Raw genomic sequence first — 24,072 nt, 5'->3', positions numbered from 1 at the left:
AGAAAAGCTCCAGTGCAGTTACACATTGTGAAAAGTACAAGTAGTTATGCATTATTTTAACAAGGATACAATTAGCAAATATTTGCATGAAATACAAAGTATCAGCCAGAAATTATACAAAGTGTAAAGTTAAACAAGGTTACATATTAAAAAATAAAGTGGTACATGATTTCCACAAGAAAATCTCACAATTAAATTAACAGTTCATTTGGAGAAAGCAGTGTGGTTTTAAGTATCTGCAGCAATTTATTTGTAAGTAGAGATTTGTACTAAGGGGTAGGAAATGAGCCAGGAGCAATACAGGGGCAGAGCCAGTTACTACTGCAATAATCTTTTAGGGTTGTTGTGAAAAGGGACAATGTAGAATTATTTTGGATGTGTGGAGGAAGATTATTCCAGGCCTTGGCTATTTTATAGGCGTAGAGGGAGTTGCCATAACTGTTGTGAGACTGGGTCACTCAATATTAGTTTGCTGGATGACCTAAGGGTCCTACTGTTGATGTTAGGTTGGACTAAGCTTGAATAGTGCAGGGCAGTCAGTGAGGATATAAATGACTTTATGGGCAATTGAAAGTTGGTTTAGTGCTAACTAATATTTCTCTATTCCAGATCTCTTAATAGTTGTATTTTTGTGTCATATGCCACACGCTTCTCTCTAACTGTGCATTAGGACTGCATTTCTTACTCCCTGTGACATTTCCTATGCAATGCAACAAGTTTCTCTGGTTTTGCAACTACAAGTACATTTAGGCCTCATGACACTTCTGACAAGTCAGATAAATGCAAGTCAACAAAAGATTCCAGAATGTGAAACTGGCTTTTCTCCACAGATGTCTTTCAGATAAAGGAGAAATTTCACAATTCTAATCAGACTTTTTTTTTGCTGAAGTTTAATGGTTCTATAATTAAAGCAAGAAATGTTTGTGGATAATGACCAGGTAATGCAGAGACTGTGCTTTCATTAACCTAGTTACAGATTTTAAGCCATTTGGAATTAAGCCACGACAAAAACATTACTAAAGCATTTTTGAGTTGATGCAGACATAAAGCTAGCTACTTGAAAGGCAATCTGATACTATAAGAAAGCTCTGTATCCAGTCATTATTACAAAAAAGAAGAAAAACAAGATGTTCCAAGGTAAGGAACCATGGCTGATGGGTTGCTGGGTCTATTACTTGAATGTATTTATTATTAGTTTACAATCAATTTTTGAGCGCATACAAAAATAAGAACTAGAGTTTTTTTTTTTTTTTTTTTTTTTTAACAGACATGTTTTAAATGTCACATACTTGTAGAAAATCTATTCATGTCCAAGCAGCTTAACTCAGAGAGAATTCACCTTCACTGTTTTAGCCGGGGCTTATATAAAACAAAACAATGAGTACCTTTTGTACTGCTGTGAGTAAACTGCTGATAGTTGCATATCTCCGCCCTCACTGTTCTGCCTTAATAGTCTGTTCCTGACAGCTGCTTTATCATGCTTGTCATCTACACTGCACAGTGTACAGTAAGATTCTCCTGGCTCTGAGGGCTGAGCTCTGGCTCTCTGGGTACCTTATAAGGGGAGGCAGCTCTGTGTCTGGCAACTGCAAACCTCACAGTAGCAAAGCAGAAGTTCAGGTGTGAACAGCAGTTTAACTATCTCATAAATTAATCTGTATTGTATTCCTACTTCTGGAATTCTGGTTATGGTATGGATAATTTCCAAAAGTATCTTCGGTACTTTCAGTGGAGGGTTTCTCATTACAAACAAGGTAAGGTGCCATTTTTTGTATGTTTAAAAATATCTATTCAGTAAAGAACCTACTTGCTACAGTTTACTTTTCCATACAGGTTCTGAATTGATCATGGAATGTTTAGTTCTCTAGCCATTTAGTTACAGAAACATTTGAAATTTTTGAAAACAGATACAATACAAGGTGAGAAAACTTTAATTCCCCACGACATTTTCTGCAATATGGAACTAGAGCATCCAATTGCCTACTTCTAAATATACAAGAACAAGTATTTCATAGATGTGTGTATGTGTGGGGGGATTCTAACACATTCTGTAGCATTTTAGTGGTCCAGAAAGCTGTTACAGTAACCTGCGTGGTGTTTTTATCTGGATTTTCAAAATGCTGAACTAAAAGAATATACAAAAACCTCCCTGCAAACATTCTGTACTATATGAAAAATATAAATTAAACTTAACCACAGGAATAAATAGTTCTGTTTCTTGTTTTTATTTTAAAAGTTGTTCATGTCCATAAATCCATTTTTTCAGAATTTAGTACCGAATGATAGCCATAACCTTATGTTCTGGGCTTTCAGAATGTTTTAGCTTTTTCAGGATCTGACAGGTTGAAGTCAGAATAGCTGCTGACACTAAGCCTTAATTGCACATTATTTCTGCAGGGTATTTATCTCATTGAGGCTACATGTGTAACCTGTGTGTCACAGTGAAATATGTTTTATGCTAGTATCAGTGTTGTCTTGATTAATACAATGGTAATTACTGTGCTAGAGTTGTGAGTTAAGATTTTCTTTTAAGTATAAACAACATGTCATTTTCTTCAGTACTGTCTTTCATGAACATATAAGGATTTTGCTATGAAGAACAAGTCATACCATATCATATGGCCAATACACTAGTTACAGAAGTGTGTGTCAAAGCATTAGCATTTACAAATACAGCACTGATTTTGGGATCTTATTTCCATTTAATGTTATGTTATTTTATTTGTTAAGGGGTAAGTAAGCTGTACTGAAAATTTTTTAAGACATGATCTTGGCTCAAATAAGAGAAACAAAGAAAAAGTCATACTAGTAACAATTACAAATTCATAGTAAAGTACAGAAAATTAGGTTTCAAAATGTTACAATGCACTGAGCTTACAGTTGTCACAGGTCTTAAGAAATGGAAGTGAATCTGATGCAGTTAATTAGAAAGAAAGCAGCTGTCAATAGATGCAGGATGTATGAACAGAAATAAGAATTGTGCACATACACTAGCAACATGAATTCAAAGTGTTAAGTTCTAAATAATTGGAAGATTGAATTTTCACCAGATACAGAAATACCACAATAAGCAGTTGAAGAAATATATACAATGAAGCATTTGCATCCATGCAGCAAGACGAGAGTGTCATGCCTTATACTATAGCAATAACCCATGCCTGGGTGTGAATAATGCTGGATTTACCAATGGTTGGTGTGGTTTGGTCACGAGGGCGAAGCCTGAGTTGCCAAACAAAGACAACCATGGATAAATCCAGCATTACCCACACCCAAAAGTGGGTTATTGCTATTATACAATGAAATTTTTTAAGAAAAAAAAAATTACTTTTCTTAAATAACTGCACGTGTGTATGCTTACGCAGTACATCAGATCTGTGAGCAGTGCTCCCCGGGGTAAATTTTCTGTTTCCCATCCACCCGTCAAGGTTTCTCTTGAAGAGTGTTAGTGAGGGGCTCTGCCTGATGTATATTGGAATCCTGTTCCAAAGCATGGGGAGTCTCTGGGATAGGAATCTATCCCTCCAACATGTCCTATTTATTGTTGTGGTGAGGTTTATATCTCTAGAGCGTGTGGCTCTCTGGGATTTGTTTTTTTTTTTAGGTGGAGCATGTCCATCAATTCTGAGTTGGACATGGCCTTGTATGTCAGGCAGAGATCACCTCTGAGTAAGCGGTATGCAACTGAGTACAGCTGGAGTTTCTTGAGTCGGGCTGCATAGGGCATCTGTTTGAGGCCAGTAATCCTCTTGGTGAGGTACTTTTGTGGCCTTTCCAGCTGTTGCAGGTGTCTTGTAAGGTACATCCCAAATGGGGCATTGTATTCTATGATGGGTCGAATGAGTGATGAGTAGAGAGGCACAATAACCTCTTTTGTTCTAGATGCGAACCCTTTTGTGATTAGGTGGGCCACATAGAAGTATTTTCTAACCACCTTGGCAATATGATTATCAAAGGAGAGATTACTATCTACTTGGGTCCCCAGATCCCTTATTACATTTTCTGTATTTAGGGGACTACCACCTATGTGGTAGTTCACGGGTATTTTTTCCCAAAGGGGATGCCTATGCACTTTTTGGCATTTAGCTTGAGGTCATGATTTTGACACCAGGTATCCGTCTCAGTGAGACCCATCTGAAGGGTGTCTGTATCAGCCAGAGAATCAATTATGGCCCCTAGTTTGCAGTTGTCTGCGAACTTGGTCAGCCATAGTCCTCCTATGCTTGCCTGTACCTCTGAGAAGTATATACCGAACAGGAGGGGTCCTAGGACTGAGCCCTGGGAGACGCCACTTGTAACCGGTTTAGAGTCGGACGTAGAGCCTGCAACTCTTACCATGTGGGTTCTATCCATGAGCCAGTTTGCAACCCATCTCGTGACATAGGGGTTTATGTTCAAGCTGGTGAGCTTGTCTATAATACTAGAATGGGGAATGGTGTTGAAAGCCTTTGCGAGGTCTAGGTAGGCTGTGTGGACCTCCTTTCCCTTGTCTAATGCCTTAGTAACCATCTCAAAGAAGTCCACCAGGTTTAGGAGGCATGATCTGCCCTTAACAAAACCAAACTGGGTAGGGTCCAAGGTTTGGAGGTTCCCAATGTCTCTGTTAATAAGTTCCATGATGATGCGTTCCATAGCCTTGCAGACCAGGCTAGTCAGGCTTATAGGGCGATAATTCCCGGGGTCCGTTGTGGCTCCACCTTTGTGGAGTGGGATAACTGTTGCTGTGCGCCACTCTATGGGTACGTAACCTGTAGAGAGGCTGAGTTTGAACAGTGTGTTTAGGTGAGGGGTTAGCTCATTTTGGAGCTGTTGTAAGACACAGCCTGGGACTCTGTCTGGTCCCATTGAAGCTGTGTTTTTGGCTTTGGATAGGGCTGTTTTAACCTGTGCATCGGTGATTGATGGGGCCCTACATGCTTCTGGTATGCTTATGGGCCCTTTAGGGGGTGAGAGGAGGGTGAAGTTTGCACTAAACCTGTCTGCCAGAATGTTTGCAATATCAGTCAGTTCAGTGTATTTTGTGCCATTCTGCACTACCTCAGAGCAGATCTGAGAGTTTCCACTTAGGTTCTTGACATAGCTAAAGAACGCTTTGTGGTTATCTTTGGAGTCAATGGCAATTTTTCTTTCAAAACTAGCCTTGGATGATTTAATGAGGGATCATAGTTTCTTGCTGATACTGATCAGGGATGTCTTTCCTTCTTGGGAATTTACTCTTTTCTGTACTAGTTTCCTCCTTCTGTTGTATAGCTTGTTTATGGCAGGGGTCCACCAGACTGGTTTCCTTTTCTTGGAGGAGTGAGTCTTGGTTTTACTTGGAATAGCACAATCCATGCATTCCTGCAGATGCTCATAGAGTGCCTTTGTAAAGGTTTCAGCAGCTTGGACAGCATTGTCCTTTAGCATGGGGACTGTGAACCTTACCACCTCGGTCTTAAGTAACGTGAAGTTTGCTTTTGAAAAGTTTTTCATGGTGGTTTCCTTGATTGGGGGTGGGGGCGGAATGTGGATATCCAGAGTGATTAGTCTATGGTCTGATCTAACCAGCAAGGGGTTGACCTCCGGTGTGGAACACCGGTCGCCCATGTTGGTGATGACCAGGTCCAATATGTTGTTCCCACTGGTGGGGGTGTTGACCAGTTGATCCAGGGCGTTCGAGTTTATAAATTCTAGGAAGCATTGGGCAAGGGAGTTAGTACTTGAGTAGTTCTCCCAGTTTATGTTTGGGTAACTGAAATCACCCAGTATTAAGGTGTTAGGACCTTCATATTTCCCAGTGTCTCCAGAAATGCTGAATAGGGGTCCTGGTCCATGGTGGGTGATCTGTAGCAAGCTACAATTTGGATTGCAGTTTTGCCCATTGTTAGTTGCACATGGATGATCTCTGATGCATTGTGCTGCGCCACTAACCCCTGGAGGTGTGGGTATCCTTGATGAATATGGATACACCCCCGCCTGTTGTGTTTCGGTCATGGTTCTGTGGCCGAAAGGTATGGTATGAGTTATAGCCTAGTAGTGCTGAGGTGCTCTCAGGAGCCTTAAACCAGGTTTCTGTTACTGCACAGATGTTGATGTTCTCCATACTGAGGAGTGCCTCGAGTGCATGCATTTTGAGGTTTAGACTTCTGGCATTGAGTAGCATTACCCTCAGTTTTTGGTTACTTGTGCTATTTATGGTGGTGGGTTTGTCTTTTGAGCCTTGCCTAAAAAAGGCACTATGGGGGTGGCAAGAGCCTTGGCCAGTATTTGAAAGCCTAAGGGTGACAGGTGCAAGCCATCTCTTGCGAAGCAACGTGGCTTGCCGAGCATGTCATCCCAGGTGGACAGATACTGGATCCCATTTGAATGACACCAGAAACTTAGCCAATTGTTGAAATTGATCATTTTTTCTTTATACTGTGGCATCATTCTTGGTGAGGGCAGGATGCTACTCAGGGTCAGGGTCATACCAGCCTGGGCTACATGATCAGAGAGCTCTTCCATGTCTCTTTTCATGTAGTCCAGGGAGGTACGTCTCAGGTCATTTACACCAACAAGGACAATGACAGAGTTGTATTTGTACTTGTTCTGGAGTGACCTGAGTACTTGTGTTATGTGGGGGATCCTGGCACCTGACAGGCAGTTAACTGTAACCTTCTCCTTGTCCAGCCTAGTTAGTGGGACATCAGTATGCCTGACTATAGAGTCACCTATTACTAGTGTATTGGGTATGTTATTTTGCGTTAAGGGCTGTGATTGTGTGGCACACTGATTATGTGATGTATGTGTTTCATGGTTGGTGATGGGGTGTGGAGGTTGCTTGAAAGTCTGATTTGGAGGTCTCTGTTGCTTTTGCAGATTTTTATTTAGAGCCTCAGAGTATGTTTTCATGTATTCATGTGTGTTATTTGCCGGTGTTGGTTTATTAGATCTATATGAGACTGGTGGTGTGTTGCAAGTATTACCCTTCTCCTCTTGACTGTCAGCTCCAGTCTTGGGTTGAGAGAGCTTTGCCTCCAGTTTGGCTGTATAATTGCATCTCTCGCATATATTAGTGTTTGGTGGTAGGAGGAGAGGGTTGTCTGTGTACATGAGGCAGTTGTAACATTGTCTCAAAATGCCCAGATTCACCAGTTGGACTAGAGAGTACACTGGAAACTGCCCTTTGGACATGCCTGAATAGGTAGAGTAAGCTGTTTTTCTGATTGGCTGGTGGGGACGAATAGAGAGCCTTGTCCTTCTGGACAGTATAGGGGGGGTCTAGTGCTAGGGTTAATTAGTGCTTGTTATGAGTTTTAAGCAAGTGCTTGACTGTGAAATGAATGGTTTGAGTGCTAAAGTTGAAGGTTTGTCTAGTTCTAAGGGAAAAATTGAAGAGTAGACTTTGTGGAGCTAAATGGTGCTGCCCTGTGCACAAAACCGCACAAATGCGGTTTTTATAGCAGGAAAGTGAAAGAGATAGAAATTAGCCCAAAATAGCTGATAAGCTACTAACTTCTTTCACATCTATATCTATCATGCACATGTATATATATATATATATATATATATATATATATATATATATATATATATATTTATTTATTTATTTATTTTATTTTTTTATTTTATATTTGTTGACCTGGCTAGTCTAGCTGGATACATGTCCATTTTCAGTAGAGGCCCGGGGAGAAAAGCTCCAGAAATCATACAAAGTTAATAAAATGTTAATATGGAAGTTATGGCAGATATTATAAAAACAGCAAATGTTACATAAAAGCAAAAATCTTTTTTTTTTTCTTTTTTTTTTTCCCCCACAGAAGTAGTACAAATTAGAATACTCAGTGATTTTATGAGAAGGTGCAATATACATACATACATATATGTTGTATGCAATAATATTGTTTATAGATATATGGGGCTACATTGTTAAATCAAAAGTACGGTTCATCAAACCGTACTTTCTCAAACTCACTTCCACAAAAGTGCATTCCATCGAAAATGCACTTTCGCGGTATAAACAAATAAAAACTAAATAAAAAAAAAAAACACTACACAGTAATATGCAGGTGGGCAAGCCCCCCTGCACCTCCCCCACAACCACCTACTTTAATATTCTCACTCCGAGATCGCACTACAGTGAGGAAAAGGGAATATTCCCTTATCCCCACTGTACTATGAGCTCAACAAGAGTTTCCTTGGTTGTATATCAACAGTATACGTTGATGTACAACTAATGGTACATGCAAAAGCATGTTTTTTTTGTCTTCTTTAGCGAAAGTGCATTTTCGACAAAATGCGCTTTTGCTAAAGTAATTCCGACAAAGTACAGTTCGATGAACCGTACTGTTGACAAAGCAAATAGGACCCATATATATATATATATATATATATATATATATATATATATATATACACACTGAAAGAGGGAGAGAGAGAGAGAGATTTATATGGGCTCCTATCACAAGTATGAGTGCTCACAAGAGCAAACATTAAAAAAATTGAGCCTTGAACATCAAAAACCCAGAAGGTCAAACAGTGTGGGCGATCATTGTGTAGGATCACAATACAGTGGGGACTGGGGTTTTGCTCCTTTCCCCGCTGTAGTGTGAACTCAGAGTTTTTTATATAATTAGCAGCAGTGTTGGGGGTGAAGGGCAAAAAGTAGGTGTTGTGTTTATGATTTTATGTTTGAGCTTCCAGGTTTGTGATGTTTCTGGCTTAGTCTTCTGATAAGCACATATATATATATATATATATATATATATATATATATATATATATATAGAAGCACTTTACCATCTCAAAATATTGAAATCTCGAATTTCAGTATCTTGAGACGAAAATGCTGAAAATGCAATTGAGCCAAACTGCACTTGATCGAAGTCGAAGTGTCGAAGTCACTGTTGTGGTGGCGCGGTATGTCGGATTTGCTGTGTTCGTAAGGTGCGGTGTGCTGTGGGATATTATTTGCCTACTGTTGTGTGGATATATGTGGAGATTCAGGTAAATGCTGTTTTTTTAAGGGTTTTGGGTAGGGATCTGAGTTTATGTGGGTGTGTTGGGAAGTTTTAGGTGTAGGTTAGGGTAAGTAGGTAAGAATGTGAGCATGTAAGTGTTGAGAGTGGTGGTGTTTGTACATATGTGGTGCGTGTTTGTGCAAGGAGAATATAGAGTATGTAGTGGTGGGTTTAGTGTCTTTGTCTTTTTAGTGCGACCTCGGAGTTAGTATATATAAGTAGCAGGGATGTGGGGGGGCGCAGCCCCCCTGCTTATATGTAGGGTAGGTGTGTACATTTGTGTTGTTGTGTTTGTGTGTGTTTTGTTGGTTTGTTGTAGTGTGGGGAGGAAGGTATATGTACATATGCTTGTTTGCGTGATGGAGGGTGTATTTAAAAGTCGCGATTTTGAATTTTGCGCTTTTGGGGTTTTGATATTGTGAATGTTCTGCTTTATAGTCTCGAGATACTGAAATTCAAGATTTCAGTATTTTGAGATTATAAAATGAATATATATATATATATATATATATATATATATATTATATACACACAGTATGTGGTTCCCCAGTGTTACACTGAATGTACGTTTGTTCGACAAACACAAAGGTGTGATTTAATGTGAACAATATGGATGGCCGAACAATAGATATGTCAATGGTATAGAATGTTGATACAGATAAGTGGGACTGGGGAGTGAGAGAGTGTGTGTGTGTGTGTGTGTGTGTGTGTGTGTGTGTGTGTGTGTGTGTGTGTGTGTGTGTGTGTGTGTGTGTGTGAGTTAGGGTTAGGGTTGGTGTTGTGTGCAAATTTTTGTACATTAGGGTAAGGGTTAGGTTAGGGGATAGATGTGATGTTGTGTGTGTGTTTGTGAATGTTTGTGTGTCTGAGTTTGTCTTGTGTAGTGGCAGTGTTACAGGGAATTTTTAATGACATTAAGGTATAGGGTTAGGATTGGGGGAAGGGGCAGAGTTAGAGTTAGCACCCATTTTTAAGGTGTTGCAGGTGAGCAGAGTCAATATTTAGCACTTTACAGTACCTCTGCTGCCAAGTGCAAATCATATTTACGCTATAAATTCCCTATAGAACTATGAAGAAGAAGAACTATGACTGCTGTGACTGTGGCCTGGCTAACTGGCATTTGCAACCAACAAGTAACTACTGGGGAAAGTTATGGAATCTCAGGTGGGGACAAACAAGAAGCTGTTGCAGCTATAGCAGTGGAGGATAGTGCTAGCGACCATGGCTGCCAACTCTACAATTGTGTTATCTTGAATAAACAAGCCATAACTCAACTATTAACTCTCTCAATATTCCTCCTGTATATCTAAAATCTGAAGTCCCACCCATTAGCCTTAAACAAATGCATCAGGTGAAATCTCTCAAGTGTCAGTTAAAACAACATGTAATGAACTCATGGCCATGTTCCTGATCGGCTTCTGGCTAGACAAGAAGTCTAATCTATCCATACAGTGTAGTCTAAGCTGTGCTATCCCTTATCTTATATAGGGACAGGTTATATCTACAGCCCATGACTCTATTGTCCTTTCTTCCTAAACCACTTACCTTCCTTGTCCCCCCTTTCCTTAACACTTCCTACTCTTTTCTTCTCATCCCTCCTATATTTTTATTGCACCCTACTATTCCATTTCAATATCTTGTGGTTCATTCCATTGCTTTTTCTCTCACCTCTGCTTTCATCTCCTCTTACATCACATCTCTTTGGTACCTCCTCAGCCCAGTCAGACACAATACTCTGGCACCTCACATCTACTCTTCATAACAGTAATCCTCCGTTTTCTTTTCACTTTTGCTGAACCTTCCTCTAACTCAACTTATCTAGCACTCATCAGTTTCAGTCTGTCCCACACCCTGTACATGTTTCAGCTGTTTTCTGTATGGGGACCTCTACTTATTTCCCCTGGTATTACCTCTCAAACTTGTCTTTTCACCTAGCTCCTTCTGCACACTGCAATATAACTGTCTTTTCCACCAACAGCTTACTTAAATACTTTTTCCCTCAAACCTCACTTTTTAAAAGCATGATATTCTCTTTCCTTCTTTCCATTATCTTTGTTTTGAAGCATTGTTATACTCTCATGTTTATTTATTGATATGATATGTTGCCTTTCATAAAACTCAGTTTATGTTTTGCTATGTATTCAGTTTGCTTTCACTCAGCTAAATTGCTTAAAGTCATTGTAATATTGTTTACCTGCTTTTTGTACCTTTATATATGTGCTACACTTGGAGCCTCTCTTCCCAGGTCTCTGCTGAAAAGGAGGCAACCTATGCTCAAATGGACAATCTTGGTAAATAAAGGCTAACCAATAAATAAAATAAATAAATGTAGGCTTACCTGGAATCTGATTTAGTAATATTTAAGAGCCATAACATTAAAGAGACCTGGATCCAAGCAAACCAGTCATCAATCATGCTGTCCCATCCTAATGCATTAGCACTAAAAAGATACCTGGATGTGAATGAGGCTGGCTACATTTAGTCAGGGCTGGTATAAACATTCAAGTAGAAGCAATAACATTTCATAACTGGTCTTTAAATATAGATAAATCAGTAAGGGAGCAGATGCATGATTTAAAACATATTCTACAACTTTGGCTTGAACCTGATAGCAACAGTAAAGTGAAAATGTTCAAAATTTTTAGCAGAAGACAGTTAAGCACTGCAAGATGATCCCAATAAATCTGATATGCTAATAACTTTAGTAGAATGCATATTAGTTAATGACACAATGTTTAGAAATTATCTTATCTGTTCCTAAGTATACAACTGTACTTAGAAATATACCTTCTTCTGTGAAACCAAAGCCAGTAAGTACAGTGTTAAAATGACAAATGTGTAGGGAGGAATAACATTGCTAAGATCCGTGTTGCTAATACTGAAGAAAATATTGTCAGTATTAATGAAGAAATGTCAAAATTAAATGTTATGCTTTAGATGATGTTGCTTATATGGAGTATGATAGGACTTCAGCTAGATCAAATGGCTAGCTGTATAACAATCAAGCTAGTAAAATGTATTGTATCCAGGAAGAAAGGGAGAAGCAAACTGTGTTAGAGTTCTGAAGCATGGTTAGCTTATGAAGCTTTTTCTAGTGTGTATCAGAATAAAATGAAAGGATTAAAAGATGGAGTTAATATGCACTCATGGTGGTGGAAAACAGTACCCCCTTATACATGTCCTACGATACACCAAGTTCAAATGGCAGAAAGGTAAACTTTTCAACTATAAAATAAATGTTCCAAGGAGGAGCAGCATTTTCAGTGGGGGTCTCAGGTAGAAGTGGCCTCATAAGTAGACTGCAGACTATAGATGATGCCAATAATGTAGAGTCTGAACCAAAATGAAAGCTGGAGATGGCTGCCTAGTGAACCTTAATACAAGAGTAACTGAGTGCAATGTCAAATTTCAAATCAGGAAGATGGGTATGGAGGAAAAGAAGATATAAAGGGATGTTTGGCATTGTTGGTTAACAAAATAGAAAAATGGGTCAGTTTGCCCCAACAGGTCTTCTAGGTTGAAGGGTCCATAAAAGTGAATATTTTTGTCTAGGAACACAATTTGGTATAGGAGAGTTAAATCAGTGATTTAGTTAGCTAAAAATTGTCATTGAACACAAACTGTAAAAAATAATTCAGTTTGTCCCAATATATTCTACATAAAATACAATCATAAAATATGTATTGTTAGTCGCGGCTTTCAAGATTAATTTATATCTCTAGCAACCATTACTCATAAATCATTTTTATGAGGTTATAATATAAATTCTGTGAATAAATTTCCAAGAGAATAACTTTCATTATAAGGAAAGGGAAGTTTGTTTTGAAGAAATTTGCATAATTTTTTGTCATATTCACTGGGAGGTTGCTTATTAATTGTTTTATAATAATCCCCTATTTTTTATTATGGTATATTTTCACATCTTTAATTTATGTATATATATATATATATATATATATATATATATATATATATATAGCCTTATTTGTTATTATTTGTTGTTATTATATATGTTCGACAAGGAACCTATTCCTTGTACAGATTGGTTACCTACAACAATCATAAAATCTATAAAGTTTTGAACATTTTGCCTCATTGATGAATCCATCAACTCCAAATTATTTATAATGTAATGTCTTAAGTCCTGTATTATTAACCATATTTCATTGTCTATATTATAGTTATTCATGATTTAATTCATGGAAAGGACTTTTGCAGTGTCTATCATATGACACCAGTGTAGTAAATTTTTCCCTAAGCATTTTCATTTTGAAGATGTCAAAAGTGTTAATATTGTTCTGTGTACAGACAATAAGGTACAACAGAAATGACCAAGCCTTAATATTCAAAAAGCTTTTAAATGTGGTTACTGTATTGGTTATATATTTGGAGCATATATATTTATTCTTATTCTCTAAGATATAATATCTTACCATCCAGTGAAAGTTATTAGGTAGGATTTTTGTATATTGTAACACAGAAGATTGACTTGATACTAACCAAATATGTTCATGAAATTATTGCTCATATCTAACTGAATAAAAATTGTTTAACCAGAAAGTTATTGTTTTAATGGTAGATGAGAGACCATACATTTCAATATCCGGAAGACTAATTCCACCTGCTTCCCAAACATCTAAATGATAATTTAATGCTAATCTTGGTTTGCTAGGGTACCATAAAAATGTAACATTAGTTTATTAAATTGATGTATAGTAAGCTTGGAAGGGGAAGAGAAAAAGCTTGTATAAAATACATTTCTTTGGGAAAATAATTGTAATTAAAAATATATATATATCTTCCACGCTAAAGATGAACCTATTCCACCTATCCATAAGAGATTTAATTTTACTTAAAATATTAGTGTAATTAGTTGTTACTATTTCATTCATATAACATGTTAATGTAACACCTAGGTATTTGATACTATTATCTATATGTATATATTACTTTTATTTCATTAAACTGAAGGCCAGAAATTCTTTGAAAGACATCCATTGTGTCAAATAATTAATTATTATTATTATTTAAAGTCACTAAGATATCATCTGCATATAACTGAACTTTTGATATGAAACAACATCTGAAATGTATACCTTGGATATTAGCATTCATCCTTATAAAATTTGCAAAAGGTTCTATGGTTAGAGCAAACAGCGATGGAAACAAAGGACATCTCTGTTTTGTACCCTTAGTGATTGTAATGGAGTTAGAAGTATGTCAGCCAATTTTTATATTTGCTAGTAAATTTTCATATAGTAGTATAATTAATTGTATAAAATTTTGTGAAAATCCGTATTCTTCTAAAACTAGTAATAAATAGTCCCAGTTAACTGAATCAAAAGCACTGTTAATATCTAAACTCACTAAAATTATGTTAACGAATGTGTTGTTAACATAGTCAATTAATCTAAGTATTCTTTTAATATTATTGTATGCATTTCTATCTTTTATAAAGCTAGTTTGATCTTCATCTATAAAAAGAGGCAGAAATTGTTTGATTCTAGTAGCATGTATTGCCATAAACATCTTGCAATCTACATTTAAAATGATATTGGTCTGTAGAATGAACAGTCCTTTGTCTCCTTGTCTGATTTAAGAATTGGAGATATTAATGTGTATTTCCAAGAAGGGGGATGATATTATTTTTTTAACTAACGAAAACACCCTTAACAAAACTAAAGCTTCATTAGTTAATAATTTGTACATTTCACGAATTATGTTCTCAATTCCAGGGGTTTTAATTGACTTCAGCTTATTTATTTGTGATTTAATCTCTGACATTGCAATAAGATTATCTAATAGCTTTATTTGCTCTTCTAACACTTTATTTTTAATGTGTTTTCTAAAGAAAGATGTTATTACGTTTTGTGGCTCTATTTCTGAACTCTGTGAGTTAATTGAATTAAAATGTTCCTAAATGCTTCTAAAATACTTTCTAAATATGAAACTTTCTTCCTTCTGCCTGGAATATAGAGTTCTTTTATTTGGTTAGATTTAATAATCTTCTTCATTCTGTTTGCTAAACTATGTTGGTTTTTAGGATTCATAGTATAGGAATTTAATTTGATCTTTTCTACATCAATCATAGTTTTATGATGCAAAATTTCTATGTATTTTTTCTTTATGTCATCAAATTCTTTTATTAAGGTATTATTATCTTTTTGGATATCTAACTTTAATTTATCTGTCTTGGTTTGCAAATCCAACAAGTCCTTATTCCATTGTTTTTTTCTTATTACTGTACCAGATTAGCACTTTACCATAGGATATATGCTTTAGGGAGTCCTACACATATGTTTATGAAATTTCATCAGTAAAATTTATATTTAGGAAAGCATGTATCTCATTAGTATAGAATTCCTTGAAGTATTTTAAACTGGTTATATATGAGGGTATTCTAATGATAGTTACAGACTATTTTGAATTCTCTTCCAAATCAAATGTGATTGCATTATGATCAGACAAAGGACATGCAATTACTTTTACTTTATTAATTTTGTAATTATCTCTCTTGAAATGAACACTCTATCAATTCTGGATCGGGTACCATGAAGGTATGAATAGTGTGCAAAAAACAGTGAGTTTGGGTCACCATATTCATTTATACCTTTAATACCGATTATATCAATAAAGTCAATGAATGCCTTTGAAGATGCTGGCTTTCTACATGTATTATGTATATTGGTATCATTATCATTTAAAATATAATTAAAGTCACATGTCACTACTTAACACCCTTTAAAATTTATTTATTTATTTACCATTTGTTGACTGGGAAAGTCCGACTAGGTTCCACAGATCCTGTTTTCAGCGGAGGCCCAGGGAGAAATGCTCCAGGGAGAAATGCTCCAGAAGCATGTCTGTTGTGTAATATATTCAAACTGATGCTTTACTACTTTAACACCTAACCCAGGTATCCACTAAAGATTAACTAAAGTATAGAGCTTTCCATTTATCTTCACAGTAACCAAGCAGAACACTCCAGTATTATCATAATATGGATTTGTGACCTTCTGCATTAAAACAGATTTTTCCATAAGATTGCTACACTCTTTTTTTTTTTTTTTTTTTTGCTTCTAATGTGAGCTAATTAGCATTGAATAATTGTTAGAGCTCAGTCTATTTATATCATCATGTAGTAGTAGTAGCAAATGTGTCTCCTGTAGGAAAACAATCTGAGTATTAAACATTTTAAGATATTTGAATAAGCTTCCCCTCTTAGAGCTGTTATTTAAATCATTAACATTTATGCAAATACACTTCATACATGTATTACTATTAGAAGCATAATTAGCCATGCATACCATTTACTACCTCAAAAAGTATATATATATATATATATATATATATATATATATATATATATATATAATTATTATTAGAGAAAATGACTTATAGATATTCTTTAAAGAAATACAAGTGATAATGGTTGATACCCAGAAGTAGACATTTAAACATAGTATTATAAAACAATAAATGAACAAAGAATCAAGACAAACAATGGGGTATAAAACCCCACACTTGAATAGTATTACTATCCAAGCATTTCCTCTAAAGCTTCTACCAAAAATCATTTCCCACTCTGACTATCTAAATCTTCACTTTGTGCAGAAAGTAACATATTCATTCAAATTAACTCAAAAGTTATATATGATAAATAAAGATATAAGTTTTTGGCACTGGTTACACTAGTCTGTACTAGTATTAAAACATTAATTTCCATCCAAATAAAGTATTGCACAGACTTTTAAATTTCACATGCCATGGCAAGTTAGAAATATATTTAATTATGTAATTATAAATTAACATGCTAGTAAATGTATTAAAATGAACTAATATATAGTTGCTTTAATAATGTAATGTGATAATATAATGATGTTGCATAAAAGAAGGCTTATAAAGTTGTGAATAGCTACATATATAAGTTAACCATTTATTTAAATACTTTATTCATACCAAATATCATTTGCATGTAATGTATCCTGAATGTAGATATTACCATATCCTAGTCTCTGCATAAAAAAATGGGGGGATTTAATAAAGCATACAAGCTTTTTTTGCCCATGTAGGCATTGTGCCGTGATGCTAACATGGCCACAAACATTTTTAGATTCAATAAGCACTGCTGAGAGGTGCACACGAGCACACCAACACAGAAACTTCCATGGCATGCAAATTACCTCATAAGCAGGTGAATCTCATGCAAAACAGGTGGATAGAGTGAGCCATCAAGCAGACAGGCAGCTCTACAGACTCCGTGTCAGTGGCCATAGTGTACACAGAAAAAGTCCATGCACAGGAATATAGATAGACAAAAGAGGCTGTAAAAATGTACATAGATGGACTGAGATGGCATATCACTAAATGGCATTGCTCTAAGATACTGGCATGCTGAGGAAAGAGTACTTGGAGATTAGAAGCATGTCACTTACAGGTGACTGTGGCCTCAACTATACCATATGATTCCTGCCAAACCACTGTAGAGATAGGGCGATCTGAGGCACATTAGGTGCAAACCTGTGTGGCCAGTTTGTTCACCCCTGAGTATGTACATCACATGTTGCAAGTGATGTGCTACTTACCAGGTACATAGGTCTAACTGATGGAACTGATACTACATATATACATTTGCATGGAGTTTATGGCCATTACTATGTCAACAGGCATGTGTTTGTAATACCCTCTTGCAGGATAGTGATATACCACAGAGAATCAATGAGTGCTCACAATTTGCAGGTGTCAGCCAACATTGTTAGACACAGTCAGTCAGTAGTTACATGTATTGTGGTTGAATGGATTCCAAGCAGTAGAGGACCCAGGACTGCACCCTGTTGAGCACTGCTACTGACAGATCAGCTATTGGAGGTGGATGTCCCTATGTTGCGTATGTGTACCAGCAATGGCCCATTTAGTGATCTCTACAATAATAGTATCATGGATGCCTAAGTGGTTACTTTGTAAATGTTGCATGAGAGGGGGATATAGTCAGATGGCTTGGCTGAGTCTAGTGGGTTGTATGCCTGATGTACCCTCTCTGAGGTCCATGGTCAGTGCCTCTCAGAGATGTCCACCACGTGTAACAGTCATGCTCCCTGTCACACATCCAAACTGTGTGTAGAACACATATATGTGTGCTGATCAGCTCCATGATGATTGCCCCTACAGGCATACAGATATGGATATATAGACAAAGAAGTGTATAGTTATGTCATTCAGTGGATGCACTACCTCTGTGCAAGGGTATAACAGTTGCCGTTGCCCACTCAGCTGGTGCGCAGCCAGTAGTGTCGGTATGATTGCAGGGGTGTCCCAATGGTGTTAGTAATCCTTGTCAGATCACATGTGGGATGCAGTCTGAAATGTTAGCATGTGCAGTAGATGCTGTGTATCTTCCATTGAGAGGCCAGTTACGAACTGCTCTCGAAATATGGAAGTTATAGGACAAGTTGAAGGAATGTCATGTGTCACATGTGATGGGGACAAGAAAGTATAGCTGATACAGACAGTGTGGGTGTACAGGTTAGGTATGAGTCCAGACCCATCATATGTGGCATCATGACGTATAAGGTCACCAACAATCTGGGTCTGTCCTTTGAGGCCACACATGTAACTACACCGTGCATTGTGGTTCTGCTTTGCATGGGTGGTTACTTTTTTCACTTCTTGTGTCTATGCAACATCACAATAACACTATCTGCTTCTTTTAGCTGAAGCGGCAATGCCTCCATGTAAGGGGGGGCACCCTCATCCCAACTGTCACACAGCACTGTCCACCTGTTATTGTACAGCCTGCTAATGGAAGTTGTCCACCAGTCAGGTTTGCTGATCTGTCATGTACGGCCAAGTTCATACCGTTGTAATGCTGCTGATATAATGCATGGGTGTAGAGCTCTGCATACTTGCCTGTCCTATCTGAAGGGGGAGGTGCAGTCATGTATTGTCTGTAAGGTGAGAAGTATGTGCCGATAGGTCTAAGGAGACTGATCTGTGGCTAGATCCCGCCAGGAAGGACAGCACATTGGGGGGTGGGGTGACTGTATTGGTCACCCATATTGGTAAACACATGATGCATTATGTTGGTTCCCCCTGTGTGGCTGTCACGGCACTGCTGCAGGCATTGTGAGTAAGGACCTGGACCATACTTTGGGCAAGTGAGCCGCAGCACGAGTAAGCAACAAAGTGTGTACATTTTACACTTCCCTAATGTGTTTGTCTGTGCTCTGTACAGACATCTTGCATGATTCTCTTCCTGCAACATGCTGGAAGTAACTGCAGCACTTACTTGTACAGAGAATACCTAGCAGGTAGTGCCAAGCAGTGTCCCCAGATCTGAGTCATGTCACCTGATATGCCTTAATAGGAGTTAGCATGGATACAAGTACTGATGCTGTCGTACACATAGTGACACTAGACCAAACACTGTTACTTTTGCTCAAGGCCAGATCACAACTACCGACTGCAACCAGCAGAGCTCATTGACTATTACACTATGCAATGGATGCCGGACATATGTCTCACTCCACCAACCATGGCCTGACAAGGTGTATAATATTATTAGGCCAGCAGGCCTTGCTGGAAATTGTGTACATGATTTACAGAGTGTTATGTCAGCTAGTGGATAGGCAAGTGTCTGACAGTCATACTCTGGGAAGATAGCAGTGGGAGACTTGCACTGCAATGATGCCAGTCTCCAGTGGGTTTCACCATCCTTCATTACTGGCATACCCCATCTACCTATTCCCTCTCTGCAGTCACAGCCGCTGTCAGTGACCACTGACTGAGTACATTAGCAGGTGATTGCATATTGGGGCTGTCAGAGACTCCCACACAGAACCAACAGTTATCCAGGATGGCTTAAGATACAGTCAGTTGTACTTTGAGCCACTGACAAAGACTAACTGCCAACAACTGCACAATACTATCCTGTGGGACATCATCCACCCCTGCAAAATATTGCAGTGTCTGCATACCACACACAACTGAGCCATTACACATGGAGCTATGGACACAGAGAGTAATGTAGCCTTTGACTTTCACTGGTTGGTAAGATGTGGGGATGTTGTACACCCTACACCGACAGGTTTGGGATGTAAATCCCAGACTGTCATTGCTATACTGCTATAATGAATGTGGCAATCATCACAGCTATCATTGTGTGCAATAGTACCCTTGCTATATCACTACACAGGCATATCATACAACTGTAGCACACAGGTTCCATGGTACACCAACACACAGTATAGATAACATGTCCTATGGAGTCTGTGTCATGACCGTACATGTGCAGTCTGTCCTCTAAATGCTTTGCATGGGATGTAACTGGCTCCATACAGGGAGGTGTCAGATCCCACTGTGTACCTCCGGATATCCATGACAGGAGTAACACATGTCTCACCTGTTCTACACGCCTACAACCACATCACTGTGGTATTCATAGTTCATGCTGGAGAGACAGGTATGTAACACAGACAGTATACCCTACATGAAACAAGTCCCTCCATGCATGTGAGCACACATCTGCTGTGACACATATCATGTGCAGGCTACACAATGGGATGCAGAGCACGACAATCATAACTGTTGTTGGGAAACTGTCTGTATTAAACACAGCCTATTTGTAGATGGGTCATCTCTATCACCACAGTTTGTAGATGTGTGAGTTTCAAAAACACTGATGACACTTATAAGGCTAGCAGATCAGTACACAGATTAGGGATGCATGATTAAGCTGAATGCTGCCATTATCCTTGCTAGCCTGTTATGCACATATGAACCTATGGAGCCATTCACTTATAGTGCTGTACCTTGCTGAAGACATATTCCTGCTATGCTGAGATGCCATCATGTGCTGCTTCATTGCCACTGTCTATCCATAGAGTATCCCAATCGAACCCTGAAACAGAAACAGAAACAGGTCCATGACACACCTGTCATCAGGTAAGTATACAGCCATTACAACATCATACAACATAAAGTACACAAAAGTAAGTGGTGTACTCATGACAAATGGCAGCATAGAGTATCTGTTATTAACTGCAAGTGGCATGGCAAACAACACTGCATTACACAAGTACATGTTAACTAATAGAGTTACCCTGCATCAGACACATAGCTTCATTTCCCTGCATCAATGGCAAGGATGTGACACAGGTATCATCACTTGCACAGGGTATTGTGTGGGGGTGCAGGAGGCCTAGGTTGACCCAAATGGTTGACAGCATGTGTGTGAGTCAGGAAGGGAAGCAGGTAAGATGGACCATGGAAAGGTGCCATGTGTGTCTGTAGATGACCTGCATTTCACAGTGGTGTGTGAGTGTGTGTGTGTACACAGTCGATCTCAGTGCTAGCCCTACATGTGTATATGTTAGACAGCTTTGGACCATACATGAAAGAGTTGACAGTTCACTGTCTCCAGCTCCGAACATAGAAACTGGCTCTGCCAGGAGTTCCACTGGCAGCTCCGTGTACAAGGTCAGAATCAGTGCTAGTACCTGACAGTGACTACTGTCTGCTGGGCCCATATTCCCCATGAGAACACCCAAGAACACAAGCCCATAGCCTGCCACTTCAAAGTGTGGACAGCTCACTCCCCTGTGTAGCACTGGATGTACTGCAACTAGGGGAGTGTGATTGTGCATGGCCACATGGACTCTCAGCAGATGGGGTTGCTGACCTACATCCATGAGTCTGATGTTCAACTCCAACCACACATTCCAGCACAGACAATGTGCTGTCCAAGACAGAGACTGTCTTACCTCACCTTCTGTCTACTGCATTAGTCAACCAATCTAGGGTGTCCTTAATGCGGTGGAGGCAGACACAGATGTCAGACTGTGCTGCATCCATAACCCTAAGCATACATCTGGTGTTCCATTCAGAATGTGCCTGTGCCCCCATGGTGGCCCGAAACATGCTCCAAGTGACCTGTGATGTGACACCTGCAACAGGTGTTGGACAGACAGCAGGCCTCCTACAGCACCCCTGTCAATCAACCTGTGTGGGACCTTGCCAGCTCTTTGGCTATGGCCAGTGTCTATACTCACTGAAGCCATAGCTGCCACACTTTCCTGTTCAATGTCCTCACCCTCTGACTGTCCAATATCTGTGGCCTCCAGGGACTGGGTATGTGAGAACATACTGACTATGTGCAGTGACAATGGAGGCAGAACAGGAATGTCTACATCTGGGACAGATTCAACCCCCAACACCCCCACCTGTGCCTCACCTTGGCCACCATCATCATCAGAGTCTGAAAAGACACTGACATCAGGTTGTGTAGGGGACAGAGACCAACCCCCCTCCAGTCACCTGTGATAAGAAAGAATAAAAGTAGTACATGAATACCTGCACTACTGTGTATGAAAAATCCACCAATACACATAATAACAAAGACCTACAACTGGATTAGTGGTCAAATTTTTCCTCTCTGCTTTCATCCAACATAGACTTCCTCAGAACAAAATACACATTCAGCTCAAGACCTTTATAACAATCACTTCAAATAAATCAAGTAAAACATGACCAGTACAATTTACCTTTTCATTAAGCGATATGACACTATACTTGATAAAACAAGTTGGTCTCTGTCCCCTACACAACCTGATGTCATCAAGGACACCCACACCTCAAGACTGGTGGCAACACACGATGCATCGGAGACCATCCAGGTGCAATTAACCATAGGCAAGACTGCTCTGCAAATTGTAGCATGTTACAGGCCACCCTCACAAACTCAGGAACCTCACATGGCCTTCCTGAAAACACTAGAGGGGATACATGTATCACCAAACACCATCATACTAGGTGACTTCAATTACCCTAATATAGACTGGGAACACTACTCAAGCCCAAACACCCTAGCCCAAAAGTTCCTGGAATTCATAAACTCAAATGCCATGGAACAACTAGTCACCATCCCCACAAGAGGAGATAACATACTTGATCTCATCATCACGAACATGGGAGCACAATGTTCAACACCGGAAGTATACCCCTCACTGGTGAGATCAGATCACAAACTAATCTCGCTGGAGGTCCTCATCCCACCCCACCTGAAATAAAAAAGACCACAGTAAAGAACTTCTCAAAAGCCGACTTCACACTTCTAAAGACTAGTGTGGTCTCCTTTAAGGCCCCGAGCCGGAAAACAGTACTCAAGCCACTGAATCACTTACAAATGCCTTCTACCAGCACCTGCAGGACTGCATGGATAAGGCAATCCCAAGCAAAACAAAGACTCTTTGTACCAAAGGCAAGCGCCAGTCTGGTGGACCCCAGCCATAAACAAACTCTACAACAAAAGGAGGAAGCTACTACAAGATAGAGCAAAATCCTTAAAAGGTAAGACACCCTTGATCACTATAAGTAAAAACTAAGAGCTCTCATAAAATCATCCAAAGCAAATTTCGAGAGAAAAATAGCTAAAGACTCAAAAGACAATCATAAGGCCTTCTTTAGCTATGTTAGAAACCTAGGAGGAAACTCCCAGATATGCTCAGAACTAGTTCAAAATGATGTGAGGATTACTGATCCTACAGACATTGCCAACATACTGGCTGACAGGTTCAGTGCAAACTTCTCCCCTCCCCAAAAGGAGAGATATCTATACCAAACGATTGCAGCCCCCAAACATCTCCAGCGCCAAGTGAGAACTGCTCTCTCCAAAGCAAAAACACAGCATCCATGGGACCTGATGGTGTCCCCGGCTGTGTGCTCCACGAACTCAATGAGGAATTAAACCCACAGCTAGGACAGCTGTTTAATCAAAGTCTTACCTCTGGATAATGCCCAGGAGTGGCGCACTGCAACTGTGGTCCCACTTCACAAAGGCGGTGCCTCCACCGACCCTGGAAATTACCGCCCATTAGCTTGACAAGCCTTATCTGCAAAGCCATGGAGAGGATCATAATGGACCTCATAAATAAAGACATAGGGAATTTGCAGACTTTGGATCCAACCCAGTTTGGCTTTGTCAAAGGCAGATCATGCCTTCTAAACTTGGTTGACTTTTTCAAACAGTCACCAAAGCCATTGATGAGGAAAGGCAGTCCATACAGCCTACCTCGATCTGGCTAAGGCCTTCGATACAATACCC

The 24,072-nt window shown here is 39.0% G+C and overlaps 1 protein-coding gene across 1 annotated transcript in view; it reads left to right on the top strand.

Annotated features, from left to right (window-relative positions):
* The first annotated feature begins 1,555 nt into the window (after positions 1-1,555).
* EYA2 (EYA transcriptional coactivator and phosphatase 2) overlaps positions 1,556-24,072 on the top strand; it is a 970,866-nt gene continuing 948,349 nt past the window's right edge. The window contains exon 1 of the mRNA XM_044089920.1: positions 1,556-1,754. The gene's annotated coding sequence lies outside the window, so the exon portion shown is untranslated. The remainder of the gene's footprint in view (positions 1,755-24,072) is intronic.

This window comes from Protopterus annectens, chromosome 12.part0, assembly GCF_019279795.1.
Source record: "Protopterus annectens isolate FY-2018-M chromosome 12.part0, PAN1.0, whole genome shotgun sequence".
Taxonomy (NCBI): Eukaryota; Metazoa; Chordata; order Ceratodontiformes; family Protopteridae; genus Protopterus; species Protopterus annectens.
The sequence above is the reverse complement of the archived record's forward strand: the minus strand, read 5'-3'. Positions and strand labels throughout refer to the sequence as shown.